This window comes from Polypterus senegalus, chromosome 1 (genome assembly GCF_016835505.1).
Source record: "Polypterus senegalus isolate Bchr_013 chromosome 1, ASM1683550v1, whole genome shotgun sequence".
Taxonomy (NCBI): Eukaryota; Metazoa; Chordata; class Cladistia; order Polypteriformes; family Polypteridae; genus Polypterus; species Polypterus senegalus.
The window spans coordinates 58,281,028-58,292,257 of record NC_053154.1 but is presented as its reverse complement, the minus strand read 5'-3'; the positions used below and the strand labels follow the sequence as shown (position 1 = coordinate 58,292,257).

At 37.3% G+C, this 11,230-nt stretch overlaps 1 protein-coding gene across 3 annotated transcripts in view; it reads left to right on the top strand.

Annotated features, from left to right (window-relative positions):
- Positions 1-5,491: 5,491 nt before the first annotated feature.
- mpped2a (metallophosphoesterase domain containing 2a) overlaps positions 5,492-11,230 on the top strand; it is a 267,488-nt gene continuing 261,749 nt past the window's right edge. Inside the window, exon 1 of one of the 3 annotated variants that reach the window (XM_039749526.1) lies at positions 5,492-5,513. The gene's annotated coding sequence lies outside the window, so the exon portion shown is untranslated. Of the gene's footprint in view, positions 5,514-7,397; positions 7,628-7,649; positions 8,429-11,230 lie in introns of those variants that run through there. The other 2 variants (XM_039749508.1, XM_039749517.1) reach the window with 2 other exon arrangements.

Sequence of the window (11,230 nt, the reverse complement as noted above, 5' to 3'; positions counted from 1 at the left end):
CTCAGGTAACTGGCCGACAGGTTGGGAATATCTCAGCACAGCTTCATTCCAAGCCCACTGTGTTGGAAGCCATTAACTGACTGATGAGGTAATATATTCAGTTTTCATTTGGTGTGGGTGTACATACATAAAACATAATAGGTTTATGCCAACATAAAATGGCAATTTGCAACAGTGTTCGGTTCTCCTAACATAATTGGAAAACTTTACTGCACTCATATTGCAATAAGGGCAGTTAGGGCTTTTGTTAACCATAAGCAGTTATGTTCCATTAATGCACAAGTCATCTGTGATGCCAAGATGAGACTGAGAAACATTGTGATTAGGTGGTCTTGGTCAACCTGTGATTTGTTTATTTTGAGACAAAGTAGCTTTGGCAGATGTGAAAAAACTGCATGTGGTGGGTTGTACTGGGTGGCTGGTAAGGTAACTGGTTGAGCCCTCTCTTTTTCATATTGCCTGTACTATTCATTATAACAGCAATCATGTTAGTAGTGATTGTGGGTACCCACTCAGACACTTGTGCTTTTCTGACTCCCTGAGCGAAGAGGAGTGGTAGTACAATGTCATGAATGCTCTTGCCGCACTCAGATGTAGAATACAGCAAAATGTGTCAGGTGAGAAGCTGCCCTACCAGACAATGAAGGTCTGCCTGCATCATGGGTGCATATGTAGAAGGTTGAATAGCATGGTCCATGTATGGTGGTTTTGAGGTGAAAACTGGGTGGAGATTGAGGCACGTTCATGCATGGAAATTTAAACAATGGTTGTGATTTAAAAAGGTGTGGAAATGTGTTGTTTTTTTTTAGCTTAAGCATATTTTCACGTTCAAATCCACGAAATGTTTTATAAATGAAACCCCAGGCCTCTGTACCATCTGTCTGTTCATTGTTCACCTCTCCTCGCCTCCTGACACTTAGCAAGGAGTGGCATTTAAACCCATTCTCAAGGGTAGTTCCTAGGCAGTTATCCTTATCACTTCCAGGGTAAAGAACACCATTAGTAAATGTGAGTTTCTTCCCAGAGCTCAGTTTGTCAGATTCAGGTGCCCATTGACTTCTGTGCATCAGTTCATAATTAAAAGCCCAGCCACCTATGATTGCTCTCATGTTAAATATTACAATAAATAGCTGGTTCTGGTATACTTCTTCCAGGAACCCTCTGTAGTCACCCTTAGGTTTGGGAGACTTTGCCTATCTTCTTAACAACCCCCTGTGACTTTGCTTACTATACTTATGGTGTAGTAATTTCTGTATTGTCGTCCACACCTGTAGAGCATGCTGCTCCATGGTGGTCATTTACTGGGCTTTATTTATTGGGCTTTCCAGTTACTGGTATGGGTTACTCTTTTGTACCAGGGCCCCATCAGACTTATCTCTATCATATGTCACATTTTCCTGCTTTGAATCCTTGAACAGTTCACTAGCTTGCTCTGTACATGTGATTTTTGTTATCTCAAAGATAAGTCAAGAGGCTTCTATTTAAGAATATTCCACACTATAGTTCAAACATAGAAAATGACTACACGAAGTTGGTTTTTATTATTTAATTCATCCATAGCAACTCTGTGCTGTTTAAGCTTTACACCCTTTTCCATGAAACAATACAAACTAGCACAAGTAAGTGAAGTGGACTGGTCCAGCATCACTTCAGTTTATAAAACCTTGACGGAAGCATATACAAATATGGTCAAGTGGAGAGACAGCTTGATTTGAGCCAACATAAGGGATAATCCATTATAAAGTCTAAATGTCAATCTTTCAGTCTGAAAGTGAAATGACTGATTTCATCTTTCCATAAATAATAGGATGGATCAACAAGGTTGATTATGTGTTTTGTGATTAAGGCACAGATTACTTTCCAAGTGCGGAGACAGTGGGCACAAGAGATGTTCATATACCAAAGGCTACAATGTTATGAAGTATTTCTTAATTAAATGATTTGCTCACTTATTATTAGGCTTCTGTGCTTCTAAGACTTCCCAATTATGGTTTTTGGAAGCAAATTTCTTGCTTTAACTCTTTGCTATCATGTTTGGTTTTGGATTTTGTTATTTATTTTAATTTTATGCCATTTTGAATACCTGTTGTTAGGATGCTGCTACTGCCATAATTGGGGTGGAGTTACGGAGGTCATGACCCTGAATCTAACAATGCGACAGGTTAAAAGGTCATCCTTGTATGCTGTTTACTATCTGAGTCTGTGGACCAAAAAACCCTCTTTGCGCTTTGTGCATTGATCCTTTGTTGTTGTTGACACTTGCTTGCTCATATTGAATTTGATTTTTGCTCATTGATTTGGTTTCATTGTTATGTGCTATGTGCTAATCTCCCAGCTTTGTCCTTTGCTTATGTTTTGACAACACTGTTTTCCTGATCTCCCTCATTATTCTTTCTGCTAAGTGCAATAGAGGGCTTTTCAATAACATAGCCAACAAAACCATTTAAGCAAGGCCTCATGAAACCATTTCCAGTGCTTGATGACATCAACAGCAAATCAGCTGAGAATGAGGAAAAATAAGCCTTATTTAATATGATAATAATAAAAGAAAAAATTACAATACTTTTCTAATAACTCCTGACATAAAGGAATATGTGGTAGGATGGCTTTAATTTTTCATGAATATACTGCAGTAAATAGCAAAGCAAATCTACTTCACAAGAGTTGGCCTGACACATCTCACAAACATATGACATTAGTCCAAATTTTGGGACTGCACACCTTAAACTACAGATTTATCACTTATACGTTATACATTATTTTGGGTAAGCTGGTAAGATGGCAGATACCTTTTAAAAACTACAAACAGTGAGCACAAGACAATTTGGCCAAAATGGATGGAAGACATACACAAAATCTTATTGTGGCAGAATCTTAAATAAGCAAAATTATTTTGTATTTTTACAGGTGGTAAATACAGATGCAATGTTTTCAAGAACTGTGAAGCTAATTATTAAAATTTTGAATGATATGAGATGGACGATATGCATTTAGAGCATTCATACTGTTGAGGTATGGGTGGTGTTACTAGAGTAAACACACAAACAGTCTGCATCTTCTTTTTCATTTGTGTTATGTGATGCAACATACTAACCACAATCAACCAGGCCAATAATCTTCTTAAAACAGTTAGAAATAGCTGTGAATTACATCAAAAATAAAAAGATGTCCCCTTACCGCTGACTGAGAATCTGGGGGCTCAGGCCACATTCAATTGCCTCTGTGAAACAATGAACTTTGAGCAGTTTTATTAAAGAAGTGACCAACAACTATTAAAAGGTGCTTTAGCTAAGAAGTGCGAGATGATCCTGTAAGCAACATATAAAAAAGTTAAAGTTAATGCTTTCAACATGCTTGTTAATTCTGTTCTGGCATTCATTAATAAAAAGATCTGAATTATACAAATTGACCCTGCAGCAAATATGTGTTATAATTTTGGTTGTTTTTACATTTTTTTTTAATGTGTTATTTCTGGAATGTTTTCCTCCCTTGGGGTTTTCTTATGTGTAGAATTTAATTCTGTCATTAATATTCTGGTTGGAAGATTATTTAAAATATTTTATCTTCTTTTTTGGCAGTCAGCATTACACACTTTCCTGGTCATCTGATTTTTTTGCTGATAAAAACATTGATTATTGGCATGTAAACTTCATGTCTTTTCACTTATTGTTTTAAGGAACTTTATGATTGAATTTTGACAATAGTTTAGCTTACTGGGTGACTTTTGGATTAGAAGAAAGATGGGACTGATAATTGCTTTAGGACATTGGCCTGTTTATTGACTATGCCTCATCTTCAGGTCTTTCCATTTAAAAATCTTTGTCTCTCTGTTGTGTACAGTATATAGAATATGGGGTACTTTTGAACTTCTATGTGTGTTCAAATTGTCTAAGGAGTCTTTAGAGACTCATTTCATGGATCTTTAAAACGTTAATGTAATCTTGAAGAACTCTGACATTTTTAGATGTAGATGGCACATATAATTGTACATTTGCCTGGTTTGATTTAAACCTATAACTGAATTTAAGTTTCTGTACTCTCTCCACAGGAGAAATGTGACAGAACTACAGACCCCTGCTAATTGGGGGTTTACAAACTTAAGGCTCATCAATGTTTACCTCACGTCATGCACACCCCTGACCATTTCAGAAGACTGTCCATCCTTAGAACAAATTATAAAATACCACTAAAATTCTCCATCTATCTCAAGAAGAACATTTTTAAGTACTAGTTCAAATGTATTGTAACATCTGAAGAATACATTGAAATCCATGTCTCATACAGAGTAGTAACAGTTGCACAATACAGAAAACAATAAGTATAATACCATACATTAAAATATAACTCCAGAAGATGTATACAAGAAATAATAATAAAGTTTAAATAGTATTGAAATAAGAGGTAAAATTAAAATGTATCCACATAGAGTAGTAAGGTAATAAAATGTGAATGTTATGCTAAAAACAGAACTATAGTTATCCAAATAATTACTTAGCTAAATGTATGGCTTACATAATGGTAAATAAAATCTCAATTAATTATAAGTCTATATTCATTCATTCATTTCAAATTATTATTATTTTGTTAATAAATAATAATAATAATAATAGGTGTTTTTATTTTTTAAAGTGATTAATAATATCTCCCAGACTGTAATTCAAAATTGCATATACATACTCTCAGTTTTCTTGACTTGCTTAAAGCAATTTGTTGGGCATGTTACTATTATTAAAAAGTGGCATTCTTTTGAATCACTTTTGTGGTGATGTTGAATTAATTTTTTTCTGTACTCTGTGTGACTTGTTACTTGGATTGAGTATTAAAATATATCTTCCATACTATTATTATTATTATTTAGATGTGCAAGGTACATGATTAGCTTAGTTGCACAACTGTTGTAATGTCACAGAATGTAAAACATGAAATTAAAGTTTACTTTCCAGCTGTGGTGATGTGTTATAAAACATTTACATATTCTGGCTATTTTTAAAACTAGAATTTTTTTTCTTGTATTGTTCACAAATTTAAAGTGTGTGTATAGTGTTTATCTTGAGTGAAGCACTAAATGTAAAATACAGAGATTGTACAAAAAATGAATTACTTGTAGTCTTCTCTATCTTTAAACTGTTTGCTTCTTGTGAAAGGTATAATATGAAATTCCGATTTAACACTTTCTATGTCTTGTGTAGCACCTGATACAGTACATACTACAAAATTTCAAAATACTATATCAAATAATACATAAATATCTAATTCAGGCTTGTAGGCTGGTAATTATCCAGACAACACTGGGCACAAAATGTAAAACAGCACTGCACAGAGCACACACAAACACATACCATCACCATTCCAGTGCCATCTTAGAGTCACAAGCTATCCTCTCTTGCTTGTCTTTGGGATATGGGACAGAAAATTAGACCACCCAGATTAAAAGTCATGAAGAAATGGACAGAACACATAGACTCCACACGGATGAAGAGCAGGACTAAGAAGCAGGATGCTGGATCTGTAAGGTAGCAGAGATAACCACTGTATCAAAAAATGACTGAAATGCAGCCCTTGACACTTTTTTCAGTTCACTGCCGTTCTTGCAGTATAAAGACTAGTAAAATTGTTGATCATTAATTTTTGGCTGGTATCTTTATATATATAAATTTTCTTTAAAGTCATTATAAAATGTCACACAACATGCTTTATTTTTACAGCATTCTGTGCTAATAAAGTGCAGTATGTACAGTATTTTAATAAGATCCTTGTATCTTATGGCACCGGAGACTGGCGGGGCTTTTTTTTATAGTCAGTTAGAATTTCACTACACGTACCTGTGACAGGAGTACTGTTACTACAACTAACAAACTGCATTGTGCAAGAAAGACGTCATATAACAGAGATCTATCTAGATGTTTAGATAGATATACATTATTTGTCTCGTAGGAAAATTAAAAGTATATTTAAAAATCTAGTTAAATATTACCAATGATGTTTTATTATTGTCGGTTAAAAATCTTATACGCTTCTCTCGTTGCTTGAATTAACAACCAGTAGGACGTTCGGGAAAGACTCTACAGGGTGGGAGAAAACACTGGGAAATCGACAAGGGTTCGAAGGCTGCATACTAAATGCAAACAACACTTGGGACAGAGAAAGAAAAAACAGGAAAGATAAATTCAGCGTAACTATAATGTTTCAAAAATGTTCGATTTTTTTTAATATCTTAATGATTTATTAATTTTATTATGTAATTGAATAACCCTAATGAGAAAATATATTCGATCACATGCGCTTAACATATAAAGTACATAAAACTAGAACCGACTTCAAATCCCACTGCTAAATAGTATTGTCACCCGCAAGCGCGCTGCCATGGGTTTGCGCCCCGTCCGGTGTTGGTTCCAAGTACCCGATGGATATGTTCCCTGTATCTCTGTGACATTACAATGGATCGAGCGGTTAAAGAAACCCAATTATATTTAGATGCAAAATAACTTTTAAATGTGGGAATTTTTATTATTCGAATCTCTTCCTAAATATGTATTATAATTTGTAGCAGCTCTTGTAATGTATACCGCACAGTGTAGCAGATTTTCGTGAATCTTGAGGTATTTCCTCTCACATCGCTCTCTGTCTTATCCGTTTTTGCTCCAGTTGGCAGAATGATTATATTGTATTACGATATACGCTCATCTAGCTAATCATCTGCAGGTAAAAGATACAGTAAAAAGGAGATATTCGCAACGCGATCGTTTGGCTCTGATTAAAATATGTTCTCTGTCTGAAGTCCCGTTTTGTATCCTTATTTTGTTTCAAAAGAAACATTGCTCCTTGCCATCCATCGCTGCCTAGACGGCTTTGTTCTCACCGCATCGATCGACTCCAGCGGCCACCGTGTTTTGCTGCACCTTCCGCTCGCTGCGCGGCTGTCTGTTTAATCCTAAACACCAATTTTGCCTTAATCCCGAATGTTTCAACCGGCATTCACAAAGAGAAAACGCGAAGATCGGAATCTCTACTTTATATACATTCATTAGATAACATCACTAACTGACTGTGTTTCAGTAAAGCACAAGAGATGTCAATTTTTGTTGATTTCGATACACCGTAAGTCTACACAATTCATTTGAACGGAAGGTATTTGTTTTATAATCACATCGTTCATTTGTTACAATAAAACACGTTTTTCTATAGGTGAATGCACTTTCTCAGTCTTAACGCGCGTGCGCTCACGCGTCAGCGCGCGTTCACAAGAGCGCGCGCGCGTGCGCTGCTGAGTTCCCGTGCTCTGCTCCTTGACCCCAGTGGCAGTCCCTTCTTACTACGCTGCTGTGCTCTCTCAGGCTCCCTGCTCCCAGATCGAGGCTGCTCGCTCTACCCGTTTCTCTCTCTCTCGCCCCCACTACCCCCTTGCTCGTTCGCACTCTCTCTCTCTTTCTCGCTCGCTCCCTGTGTATCTTTGCCTCGTCTGCGTCTCACTTCCACGCGAGCCTGCCAGCCGGGGGTCCCTCAGGGTCGAAGGTTCTGCCCTGTTTTGCTCCAACCTCCAACCTCCCAAATCGGCATTAGCTCTCCATGGATCGGCGTCTCTAACAACGCAGAGGGCAACCCCGGGACACATCACAGCCAGAGAAAGGTATTCAACTCCCCCCTCTCCGATTAGCGAGAAAATTGCAGGAAAAATACACAACAAAACACAAAGCCGTAGGTTAGAGGTGCCTTGTCATTTACAGCGAGTAAGATCAAGCCTGCTTGCGGCAGCGCTTCCTGCTGCATGCAACGATCATCGCTCCTTTCATTTCGAATCCGCCGCACACTTCGCCTTTTGCCGAATGTTGGGATTTTGGAGAGTAAGAAGTAATTTTAAAAGAAGATTTGCAGAGTCGCGATCACGGAGTGTGCGGTGTCAGATGTGCTGTCTGTCATGGAGCCCCTCATCTTCTGCTTTTCCCTCTTTTCCCCCATTTAAGTGATAAAAATGAAATCTTAAATTGGTCATTATTTCATAAGTCAACTTATTTATTTATTAATCAGGCGTGTAAAAAATACATTCAAAATGTGGGAAAAGTTAAAGGGATGACAAGCGGGCTTGAAAGAAGAACCGATTGCAGGCCAGGGTTCATTATATAATGCGACACGGCGGACCTGGGCTCAGTGCAACTGGAACGGCGGTGATAGCCGGTTGATCGCGCGCTGCAGAACCGAGAAAGCGTTGGGTATAAATTTTGCCCAAAAAAATTTGTCTTCGCACACGCCAAAAATAAACACACCCACCAGCACAGTGAAGTTAATGAAAGTCTGCTTTCCAACGGAGATGCCTGGCACCGCTCGTTACGGAAAGTGCAACGGCAAATTTATTACAGAAAACCTTTTGCAAGAGGTTCAGGAGGACATGAGAATCTTCTCATCTTGAGGCCTGTGCTAGTGAATCACGCAGGTAAGGAGGCTGGGCAAGAAAAGTGACAATTTTGCTCCAGAGTGGAAGGCATTCTTTTGGTTCGCTCGTTGCAGGACAAGTTTAGTGCACTTGAATTTTACTTGTACAACCAACTCGGACAAACTCCGGCAGGCGGCTCGAAAAGAGTGAAACATTGCTTCTATCCTCAGTTGAACCCGTCCAGCGTGCGACGTTTGTGTTACGGGCGCAGAAATATGATTTAGTGAACCAGCCGGAGTGCCTCTTCAAGTCAATGGAGGGGCGAGCGGCTTGAGGCGGAGAGCGAGCGCGAGAGAAGGGATGCTTCCTCCGGGAGGCTAGAGAGTTATGACCCCGGTATCCTCCTGGTTAGTTCCGAAGTGCCAAGCGGTGGGTGGAATGAGAAGAAACGTGAGGCTTCGGGAAATTGACAGCCAGCGTAACGCTCAAGGCAGCAAATACTATAGCTGCGATTAGATTATGACTGAATATGTACGTTAAGAAATAAGCAAACTATATATATATATATATATATATATATATATATATATATATATATATATATATATATATATATATATATATATATATATATATATGGTATTAGGAGGTGAATATCTGTTCAGTATGTGAATTTGTATAAATACGTTTGACTGCTTCTCATGTAACTGACACTTGATACAAGATGAAACTATTTGCACTTTTTTACTGTAACTTCTGTAGAAAACCTACTATTGAGTTTCTTAGGAAATGTTTGCATTTGTTTGTGTCCTCCCACAGAAACTGTCAGGATCATATACCATTATATTCCATTTATGCATTTGCTCATGAAAACAATTCCTCCTTATAATTAAGTATATTGTCAAAAGGAATACCGGCGTGTTTTCCCCCCTGTTTAAACTGTGTCGTTTTTGTTTTGATCTTCGTGTTTTTTATTGTTGGCTGTAATACAGCATTTGTGTTAAATGATTCTTGGTGTATTGGTCATTGTTAAGCGTCATTATCAAAGTATTTTTTTTGTTAAGGTCATTTATTTATTAAGTGTGTGGTGAATGTTGTTAATGGTATTGCAGAACTAAGTAGATATATTTTAGTATTCATTGTGTGTGTGTGTATATATTTTGTATATGTAATATACAGATATAATATTGTGTGTAAATATGTAAAAATCTAAATATCATACACGCTGTATATATTTATGAGAAAGGCAAACATAAATATATACCAAGGGCAAACCATGAACCTACTTTCTGTGGGACTGTCCATATGTTGTGACTTTAAATCAAAATCTTATCCTGCACAGAAAACAGTTTACACTTGTGTGCCAGTTTTCTTCAGTTTATATGTGGGCAGAATTTTCACATTTACTTATTTGGCTACACCTTTATTCAAGGCGACTGACAATATTTGAGGTACAATTAGTTACTTTTATTTTGCTTTTCCAATTGGAGAACATGCAAGTGAAGTGACCTGCTAATGGCTGCCCAGTGTCAGTAGTGAGATTTGGACACCCAACATCAAGGTATGAAGTCCAAAGCCTTAACCTCTATGCTCCACTGTCTATCTGAATACATTCTTCATCTGAAAAAGACACCACTGCCAGCAATTCACTTGCTTGCTACAATAATAAAATTTGCTTTGTGTAGTCTCACTTGTGAATAGTTTTTATAGTTGATCTATTTAAAAAATAGACTTGGCCTTTTCATTCTCAGCCTTGGTCTGATACCTGGCTTTCAGGTATGGCCAAGTTATTGCTACCTTCAGAGGTAGCATCACTGCTTTTATGTGAGGAGTCAAAGCTGTATGGCACAGTACGGGCTTGCACATTGAATGATGTTACAATATTCAGGCATACGTTGAGTTTTGTGCACTGATTATAAAAAATGAGTTATAAAAAAAACACATCACAAATGTTAACCTGCAAATTGTTCAGTGGCTTAGTTTTTATTCTTATTTTTGATATGCTGATTTGTACCAGGTTGTCATTCACTTGTTTTTCTTGTCTGTTTGATTTTTAAATTGTGGGCACCATGCACAGGTAGTGTAAGAGTTTATTCACAATATAAAATGTGACTTTCTCTCCTCTGCAAGAAAGGAAAGGTTTAAGATGCTTAATGAGGCTACTTTGGTTTCATGGTTCCAGTAACAATTTATTCTCACTGCATTGGTTACATTGCAGCCAGCATTAACCTAATCATAGTGAATTCTTGTTTCCTTAAGCTGGATTTTCAGTTAAAGCTATTTCTTGATATGTAGTCATTTTATTAATATATAGTAACACTGGTTCCTTTGTACAGCAGATGTCTGCATTGTGGGCACTTGTTGGTTTTTCACTGCTTCGGACTATAATTGTTATTCAGTTAATGTATGTTGCACAAACGTTCCCATCTTTGGTGCGTTTTTTTTTATTTATTTAATTTGTGGCACAGGTTATGGCATATCAAGGACATCCTGAGGTGCCCTAAAATACAAAGGCTTCACATCACCAGGGCCTTGTTTTGGAGTTGCATTTCCTGCAACATCCTGAAATCCTATATCTTTGGTTAACTGGTGCCTCAGAAGTGACCTAGCCAGGGTTTACATTAGTTTGGCCTGCCACGGACCAGTATTGTGTTCTGAGTTGAGTTCTGTTTTGTTACAAATTTTGGGAAAGAGGTCTATGTGGGGGAAGAATGAGATGGCTCTGAGAAATGATAGAATAATGGGGACATACTGCAACCAATAAAGTCATTGCTAAAATTCTATAATAGTATGCATTATTTTCTGAATATATAGTATGCCAGATAGAAGTCACACAGTGAGGAGAAATTAGGTGGCTTGGAC